Below are 10516 nucleotides of genomic sequence, written 5' to 3' on the forward strand. Positions count from 1 at the left end.
ATCGGCAAACCCCCACCTCGCCCGCCGCGCGATGGCTGAGTTAGAGAAACGATGAGGTTGAAGAGATTGATGTAGCACGGACTCCAAGAAATGTGGTGTCAGATGGAAGTCGTGCTGGTGGCGTTTGCCGTACTCCTGGACGTGAATGCTTGTTCTGGCCCATGCCACCCTACTATTCCTACTACTTATGGTAGCAGTATCGAGGATTCGAGGTGCTGGTTATGTACAGCGAACACATTAACATGTGGCCCACCTCACACTATGGCCAAATTTCCTGGAGTCTTTGCTAGGATAAAAAGTGTTCTTTGTGAGGATTGGTGGCTGGTCTCAAGTTTAAAACTTGTTGTATTATGTACGTAGACGTAGAGATAGTGCAGCATGTGAAGCTAGTACAAATAGTATAATATTGTTGATTGGCCTCATCCGATGACCTGTTGCAATGCACGTACAATTATGTATTCGGAAAATATTTTTTTGCCTCGTCACAACACCCACTCAGAGAAGCGACTCAAAAGCCATTCATAAATTTAGTAAGTTTATCACAGGCATATCATTTTATTACATACAACAGGTCATCAACCAACAACGACAATGGGGATACATTATAAATACTAAAGTTTTCATCACACAACAAATAACAAGCAATGATATGAACTTCAACTCAACCAATCCTCGGTGTTGGAAATGCTTGCTTTGAACCACAAGTGATTCTCTGGGAAGGGCCAGCTACTGTCAATCTCGAGACCAACGCAGGACTGATCATCCAGGCTGAAGCGGCCTACTATATCACGACCAGGGTAGGGAACCATCGCAATGTCCGATGTATAGATATAGTTGCTTCTCATAAATGGTAGTAACATTGTGTCAACGGCAGTTGGATCTTCTTTCACCGTCATTGATAGTTTTGTCCAAGGAAGAGCGAGTTTTCTCCAAGACTATCAATACTGTACCAGGGAGAAGGTGTTGGCGCTAGCACACTAGTATCCATCCCGAATACCATGCAACGGGTGTTGGAATAGGTTCAGAGAGTGTGACCATGGGAGACAACACCTTGTTCCTTAGTAGTAACATCAGTAGTGGACTGTATACAGACAAGAAGGGGTGATCCATCGGAATTAGTTGCCAGCCGCCACTATGTATATGGGCCTTGCTCGTCCTCATGCTCGTGATCATCACCATTGTCATGTCCCCCTTGGTTATAAAAAATTTCAAGTATAGGTGGTAGAATGTTCATAGGACCTTGGAAACACAAGAAGAAGGTTAATTAGTAGAGAAGGGAAACTTGCTAACTCGCATGCATGTGGATGAAACAATTATAATTATGGTGGAAGACAAACGTACTGAAACTACGAGGATCCCATGCAAAAACAGTGCCACGAGTGGTGGCAGCAAACACAAGACCCTCGTATTGAATTGCATCACAGTACACATCCGTGTATATAAACTATTTTTTGAGCAATATCCATCCAGTCGAACCACGAAGGACGGCAACAAGCTTATCGAAGATAGCAACAACTTCATAGTTCTTGTAATTCCAAGAGCGGGTGGAACTCAACAAATTGCTATCTTCCATAGACGACAGCCACCATAATCGTATTTGAACGTACGTAGATCATCTGTGTGCTCAACTCAGGGCACTCTAAGATTTTTGGAAGTGGAATCCACTGACGAGTGTACAAATTCACAAGTTCCCACTTGCAATTGTACCCAATATAAACAACCAAATCTCCATTTGCGCCAGCCCAGGCCTTACCCTTAAGCGATGGCATCATGACATCACACGTATCATTCTCAAGTGGCATCAACTTGCACAAGGCGAGGCCTCCGTCGTCCGTGCCCATGCGAACAGGCTTATAGCAAAGAAGATAAGGGAGATCAAACCGCTCCTGGACCCTTGGGTTCCTTGTAATGATGTTATTAGTTGAGTTGAGAATGGTCTTGAACGAACCTACCATGCTAGCCGAGGTGATGATGTCGCACCGATCAGTGAGTTCCCCCAACACGTCATCTTTCAGATCGGGGCAAGAATAACGGGGTCATTTCCGACTTGTTCCCTCCATGGAGAAGACGATCGAACAATGGCAGAAGGAAGGGTGAAGGCAAATGGAGGAGGGAGGAAGAGCGTGCGACAGTAGTTCCAAATCGAGAGGGAAAGGCGAAGAGTCGGTGGATGGTTGCCAGTTTGCCACGGTACACGAAGAGGCGCCCCGGCCTACACATCCTTTCAAAAATTGTACAAAAGGACTCGCCATCGTTTCACTGACATGCTGGAAGGGGACCACATGCCAACGAAACATGGTGTGTAATTTCTCGTGTAAAATGTGATCTGGCCGCGTTGGCCCGAGGTGCTGCATTAGTTATCGACCTTTATTTTTTTAACATACAATCTGAGTGGATAGCTCCTGTGGTCATCACACATGAGCGGATATATAGGTGGGCTAGGTGGGCAGGCGACAACAATCTAAGTACTAAAAGAGTTTATCTCGAAAAAAGAGTTGATCCAATGCTTGGTTTTGTTTGGATTTTCCAACTATGACCATTGGATAGAGTGAATCAATGGCTTACGTTCAAAGTTATTCTCATACTATAGAATGGTATAGGAACGTGGAGAGGTTTGGTTGATTTTATATCGCTGAATAATATAAAATATTATGAGCGCAGACGCTCCACCCCGAGGTTTGTTTCTCATTCTCGGTCGTCGGGAATCTATGTTCTTCCACTCTTTCATTTAAGACATGAGCTTTGTTCATCCTTTTGCCGACATACGGGACAACTATATGCCTCCACTTTACAAAATCATACTATATGCCTCCATGACACGCAGGACATCTAGCATCAAGGTGGCGTGTCATGCAAGAAAATGGAGATATGCAGTGTGTAAGTGAGTCATGCACTTCGATGGCACCTAGTACTACGCAATATTTTTTCTCCTTGATGGCACGTGAATAGTGCATGTACTCAATGACAGAGCACGGGATGGTAGCCATGGACATGGTCGGCCCTTTTTGAAGAGAGTACTAATAAATACGTAACTTTGATGTGTCCCGTCAACTCGCAGAACGACGAGAAGCTTGCTTACTACGCCTTATCCCTCGCCAATGCGTGCGCGGTGGCTCCCTAAAAAAATGTGTGCGCAGTGGATCGCAGCACGAGGAGAAACTTTTTCTTACAAGCGGTGGACGTGCAGCAGTTCATTTGGTGTCAGATTGCCAGAAATACTACTGTAGTACCATCATTATTGTTCGACTTCCGGAAGAGGAGAAGAGCCTAGTGCAAGGTTACCTACTAACCTAGTACAGTACTACTATAGCCAAAGCTAGTCCACCTTGTTAGAGCATGGTTAATTAATATAGGCGGCTCTTGCAGCGGCACATCATTTAGAGCAAGTACTCTCTTCGTAGGAACAAAGGAAGTGACACAAAAGTTGGAGTGGATGCTAGATTGCCAATTAAAACATGATTACATAGGGAAAAAATCCTATAGCATTCTATCCTATGAATCAAACGACCAATGTAGGAAAATTATGAGGGGGGGGGGGTCTCTCCAACAGTGTTCCTCGGCTCGCACCTAGCATCATGGTGGTTGAACTTGGAGCCATACATCTGGTACACGTGGCATCTCAGATCTGGACACAAGGTGACGCGACCTCTCACTTCGTCCGCCATTTGAAGCGGCGCGCCGGTGGAGGGCTAGCATACTCCAATATTAGGTTGGCTCTATGTGATGTGACAACTTCATATACTAACCGGATGGTGGCTATACTACTACGGTACTCACACTCCAAGAAGTGACTCGGAAACCATTCATAAATTCAGTCTATGACATGCATTTGCAAATGTACCATTAATTACATACAACAAGTCATGAACACACAACGACAGCGAGGATACATGTTGGATTATAGATTATTTCCAACAAAACATTCTAGTAAATACTAATCACACAACAAATAACAAGCAATGAAATGAACTTCAACTCAACCAATCCTCGGTGTTGGAAACACTTGCTTTGAACCATAGGTGCTCTGGGAAGTGCCAGCTATTGTTAATATCAAGAGCAACGCGGGACTGGTCATCCAGGCTGAAGCGGCATATATCAGGACCAGGGTAGGGAACCACTGCAATGTCCGAGGAATAGATAAGTCGCTTCTCATAAATGGTAGTAACATTGTGTCAACAACAGCTGGATTGCCTTTCACCATCATTGGATAGTTTGGTCCAAGGAAGAGCGAGTTTTATCAAAGACTATCAATACTGAACCAGGGATAAGGTGTTGGTGCTAGCACACTAGTATCCATCCTGAATACCCTGCAACAGGTGTTGGAATAGGACCGGAGAGGGCGACCATGGGAGACAACACGTGCTCCCTCAGTAGTAACAGTCTCAGTGCACTGTATACAAACAAGAAGATGTGATCCATCGGAATTAGTTGCCAGGCGCCACTGAGTATATAAGTTATGCTCGTCCTCATGATCGTGGTCATCACCATCGTCATCTCCCCCTTGGTTATAAAATTTTTGAAGTATAAGTGGTGGAATGTTCACAGGACCTTGGAAACACAAGAAGGTTAATTAGTAAAGGGAAACTTGCTAACCCGCAGGCATGTGGCTGAAACAATTATAATTATGGTGGAAGACAAATGTACCAAAACTACAAGGATCCCATGCAAAACAGTGCCACGAGTGGTGGCAGCAAACACAAGATCCTCGTATTCAATTGTGTCACAGTACTCATCCGTGTACAGAAACTGATTTTTGAGCAATATCCATGGACGAACCGTGGAATCAGTAACGATGGCAACAAGCTTGTCAAAGATAGCAACAACTTCATAGTTCTTGTAATTCCAAGAGCGGTCGGGAACTCGACAATTTGCTATCTTCCATTGACGATAGCCACAGTGATCGTATTTGAACGTACGTATATCATTTGTGTGCTCAACCTCAGGTTACTCTGAGATTTTTGGAAGTGGAATCCGCTGACGAGTGTACACATTCACAAGTTCCCACTCGCAATTGTACCCAATATAAACAACCCAATCTCCATTTGTGCCAGGCATCAACTTGCACAAGGCGAGGCCTCCGTCGTCCGCGCCCATGCGAACAGGCTTATAGCGAAGAAGGTAAGGGAGATCAAACCGCTCCTGGACCCTTGGGTTCCTTGTAATGATGTTATTAGTTGAGTCGAGAATGGTCTTGAACGAACCTGCCATGCTAGCCGGGTGATGAAGTCGCACCGATCAGTGAGTTCCCCCACCACATCATCTTTCAGATCAGGGCAAGAATAACGGGGTCATTTCTGTCTTGTTCCCTCCATGGATAAAACGATCGAACAATGGCAGAAGGAAGGGTGAAGGCAAAGGGAGGAGGGAGGAAGAGCGTGCGACAATAGTTCCAAATCAAGAGGGAAAGGCGAAGAGTCGATGGATGGTAGCCAGTTTGCCACGGTACACGAAGACGCACCCCGGCCTACATGTCCTTTAGGAAATTGTACAAAAGGACTCGCCGTCGTCTCACTAACATGTTGGAACGGGACCACATGTCAACGAAACATGGTGTGTAATTTCTCGTGCAAAATGCGATTTGGCCGTGTTGGCCCGAGGTGCCGCATGCTACCTCTTGAGCACTGCGTTGGTTTTCCCTTGAACAGGAAAGGGTGATGCAGTAAAGCAGCGTAAGTATTTCCCTCAGTTTTTCAGAACCAAGATATCAATCCAGTAGGAGACCACGCGCAAGTCACCTCGTACCTACACAAACAAATAAGAACCTCACAGCCAACGCGATAAAGGGGTTTTCAATCCATTCATGGCCACTTGCAAGAGTGAGATCTGATAGTAGGATAAATATTTTTGGTATTTTTATGATATAGATTGAAAGTAAAGATTGCAAAATAAAATATATTGGAAACTTATATGATGGAGAATAGACCCGGGAGCCATAGGTTTCACTAGTGGCTTCTCTCACGATAGCATAAGTATTACGGTGGGTGAACAAATTATTGTTGAGCAATTGATAGTTAAGCAAATAATTATGAGAATATCTAGGTATGATCATGTATATAGGCATCACGTCCATGACAAGTAGACCGACTCCTGCCTGCATCTACTACTATTACTCCACACATCGACCGCTATCCAGCACGCATCTAGAGTATTAAGTTCATAAGAACAGAGTAACGCCTTAAGTAAGATGACATGATGTAGAGGGATAAACTCATGCAATATGATATAAACCCCATCTTTTTATCCTTGATGGCAACAATACCATATGTGTTGTTTCCCTTTCTGTCACTGGGATCGAGCACCGCAAGATTGAACCCAAAGCTAAGCACTTCTCCCATTGCAAGAAAGATCAATCTAGTAGGCCAAACCAAACTGATAATTCGAAGAGACTTGCAAAGATAAACCAATCATACATAAAAGAATTCAGAGAAGATTCAAATATTGTTCATAGATAGACTTGGTCATAAACCCACAATTCATCGGATATCGACAAACACACCGCAAAAGAAGATTACATCGAATAGATCTCCAAGAGAATCGAGGAGAACTTTGTATTGAGATCCAAAGATAGAGAAGAAGCCATCTAGCTACTAGCTATGGACCCGAAGGTCTGAAGTATACTACTCACACATCATCGGAGGAGCCATGGAGTTGATGTAGAGGCCCTCCGTGATCAATGCCCCCTTCGGCGGAGCTCCGGAAAAGGCCCCAAGATGGGATCTCTTGGGTACAGAAGGTTGCGGTGGTGGAAATAGGGTTTCATGGTGCTCCTGGATGTTTTCGGGGTATATGGATATATATAGGAGGAAGAAGTAGGTCGGTCGAGCAACGAGGGGCCCACGAGGGTGGAGGGCGCGCCTAGGGGGGTAGGCGCGTCCCCTGCCTCGTGGCCTCCTCGATTGTTTCTTAACTTTCACTCCAAGTCTCCTGGATCACGTTTGTTCCAAAAATAACGCTCCCGAAGGTTTCATTCCGTTTCGACTCCGTTTGATATTCTTTTTCTGCGAAACACTAAAATAGGCAGAAAAAACAGCAATTTGGGTTGGACCTCCGGTTAATGGGTTAGTCTAAAAAATAATATAGAAGTGTAAAATAAAGCCCATTAACATCCAAAACATATAATATAATAGCATGGAACAATCAAAACTTATAGATATGTTGGAGACGTATCAAGCATTCCCAAGCTTAATTCCTACTCGTCCTCGAGTAGGTAAATGATAAAAACAAAATTTTTGATGTGGAATGCTTCCTAACATATTTCTCAATGTAATTTTTCTTTATTGTGGCATGAATGTTCAGATCCAAAAGATTCAAGATAAAAGTTTAATATTGACATAGAAATAATAATACTTCAAGCATACTAACTAAGCAATCATGTATTCTCAAAATAACATGGCTAAAGAAATTTATCCCTACAAAATCATATAGTCTAGCTATGCTCTATCTTCATCACACAAAATATTAAATCATGCACAACCCCAATGGCAAGCCAAGCAATTGTTTCATACTTTTAATGTTCTCAAACTTTTTCAGTTTTCACGCAATACATGAGTGTGAGCCATGGATATAGCACTATAGGTGAAATAGAATGGTGGTTGTGGAGAAGACAAAAAGAAGAAGATAGTCTCACATCAACTAGGTGTATGAACGGGCTATGGAGATGCCCATCAATAGATATCAATGTGAATGAGTAGGAATTGCCATGCAACGGATGCACAAGAGCTATAAGTGTATGAAACCTCAACAAAAGAAACTAAGTGGGTGTGCATCCAACTTGCTTGCTCATGAATACCTAGGGCAATTTGAGCAAGCCCATCATTGGAATATACAAGCCAAGTTCTATAATGTAAAATTCCCACTAGTTTATGAAAGTGACAACATAGGAGACTCTCTATCATGAAGATCACCGTGCTACTTTGAAGCACAATTATGGAAAAAGGATAGTAAAATTGTCCCTTCTCTCTTTTTCTCTCATTTTTTATTTGGGCCTCTTTTCCCTTTTTTTCTTTTGGCCTCTTTTCCCTTTTTTCCGTCCGGGGTCTCATCCCGACTTGTGGGGGAATCATAGTCTCCATCATCATTTCCTCACTGGGACAATGTTCTAATAATGATGATCATCACACTTCTTTTTACTTACAACTCAAGAATTACAACTCAATACTTAGAACAAAATATGACTCTATGGAATGCCTTCGGCGGTGTATTGGGATGTGCAATGAATCAAGAGTGACATGTATGAAAAAATTATGAACGGTGGCTTTGCCACAAATACAATGTCAACTACATGATCATGCATGGCAATATGGCAATGCTGAAGCGTGTCATAACAAATGGAACGGTGGAAAGTTGCATGGCAATATATCTCGGAATGGCTATGGAAATGCCATAATAGGTAGGTATGGTGGCTGTTTTGAGGAAGGTATATGGTGGGTTTATGATACCGGCGAAACTTGCGCGATACTAGAGAGGCTAACAATGGTGGATGGGTGAGGGTGCGTATAATCCATGGACTCAACATTAGTCATAAAGAACTCACATACTTATTGCAAAAATCTATTATTTATCAAAACAAAGTACTACGTGCATGCTCTTAGGGGGACAGATTGGTAGGAAAAGACCATCGCTCGTCCCCGACCGCCACTCATAAGGAAGGCAATCAATAAATAAATCATGCTCCGACTTCATCACATAACGGTTCACCATACGTGCATGCTATGGGGATCGCAAACTTCAACACAAGTATTTCTCAAATTCACAACTACTCATCTAGCATGAATCTAATATCAGCATCTCCATATCTCAAAACAATCATCAAGTATCAAACTTCTCTTAGTATTCAATGCACTTATATGAAAGTTTTTATAATTCCTAAAAGCAAATTGCCATGTTGTTCTAAAGGACTCTCAAAATAATATAAGTGAAGCATGAGAGATCAATTATTTCTATAAAATACAACCACCGCCATGCTCTAAAAGATATAAGTGAAGCACTAGAGCAAAAACTATATAGCTCAAAAGATATAAGTGAAGCACATAGAGTATTCTAATAAATTCTAATTCAAGTGTGTCTCTCTCAAAAGGTGTGTACAGAAAGGATGATTGTGGTAAACTAAAAAGCAAAGACTCAAATCATGCAAGACGCTCCAAGCAAAACACATATCATGTGGTGAATAAAAATATATCTCAAAGTAAAGTTACTGATAGACGAAGACAAAAGAGGGGATGCCTTCCGGGGAATCCCCAAGCTTAGGCTTTTTGGTGTCCTTGGATTTACCTTGGGGTGCCTTGGGCATCCCCAAGCTTAGGCTCTTGCCACTCCTTGTTTCATAATCCATCAAATCTTTACCCAAAACTTGAAAACTTCACAACACAAAACTTAACAAGAAAACCTCGTGAGCTCCGTTAGCGAAAGAAAAAAAAACACCACTTTAAGGTATTGTAATGAACTCATTCTTTATTTATATTGGTGTTAAACCTACTGTATTACAACTTCTCTATGGTTTATAAACTTCATTACTAGCCATAGATTCTCAAAATAAGCAAACAACACAAGAAAAACAAAATCTGTCAGAAACAGAACAGACTGTAGTAATCTGTAACTAACGGAAACTTCTGTAACCCCAAAAATTCTAAAATAAATTTTTGGACGTTATTAATTTATCTATTAATCATCTTCAAAAAGAATTAACTAAATATCACTCTCCAATAAAAGATGGCAGCAATTCTCGTGAGCACTAAAGTTTCTGTTTTTTACAGCAACATCAAAAAGACTTTCCCCAAGTCTTCCCAATGGTTCTACTTGGAAAAAACACTAATTAAACACAAAAAACACAACCAAAACACAGTCTAGATAAATTATTTATTACTTAACAGGAGAAAAAAGGAAGGAATAAAAATAAAATTGGGTTGCCTCCCAACAAGTGATATCGTTTAACGCCCCTAGCTAGGCATAAAAGCAAGATAGATATAGGTATTGCCATCTTTGGTAGGCAATCCATAGGTGGCTCTCATAATAGATTCATATGGTAATTTAATTTTCTTTCTAGGGAAGTGTTCCATGCCTTTCCTTAAGGAAATTGGAATCTAATATACCCTTCCTTCATATCAACAATTGCACCAATCGTTCTAAGGAAAGGTCTACCAAGAATAATAGGACATGAAGGATTGCAATCTATATCAAGAACAATGAACTCTATGGGCACATAATTCCTATTTGTAGAAATAAGAACATCATTAATCTTTCTCATAGGTTTCCTAATAGTGGAATCCGCAAGGTGCAAGTTTAAAGAACAATCATCAAATTCACGGAAACCTAGCAAATCACACAAAGTTTTTGGAATCGTGGAAATAGTAGCACCTAAATCACACAAATAATAGAATTTATGATCTTTAATTTTAATTGTAGGTTCCCACTCATCATAAAGTTTTCTAGGGATAGAAACTTCCAACTCAAGTTTTTCTTCATAAGATTGCATCAAAGCATCAACGATATGTTTAGTAAAAGCTTTATTTTGACTATA

Source organism: Triticum dicoccoides, chromosome 1A, assembly GCF_002162155.2.
Source record: "Triticum dicoccoides isolate Atlit2015 ecotype Zavitan chromosome 1A, WEW_v2.0, whole genome shotgun sequence".
NCBI classification, from domain to species: Eukaryota; Viridiplantae; Streptophyta; class Magnoliopsida; order Poales; family Poaceae; genus Triticum; species Triticum dicoccoides.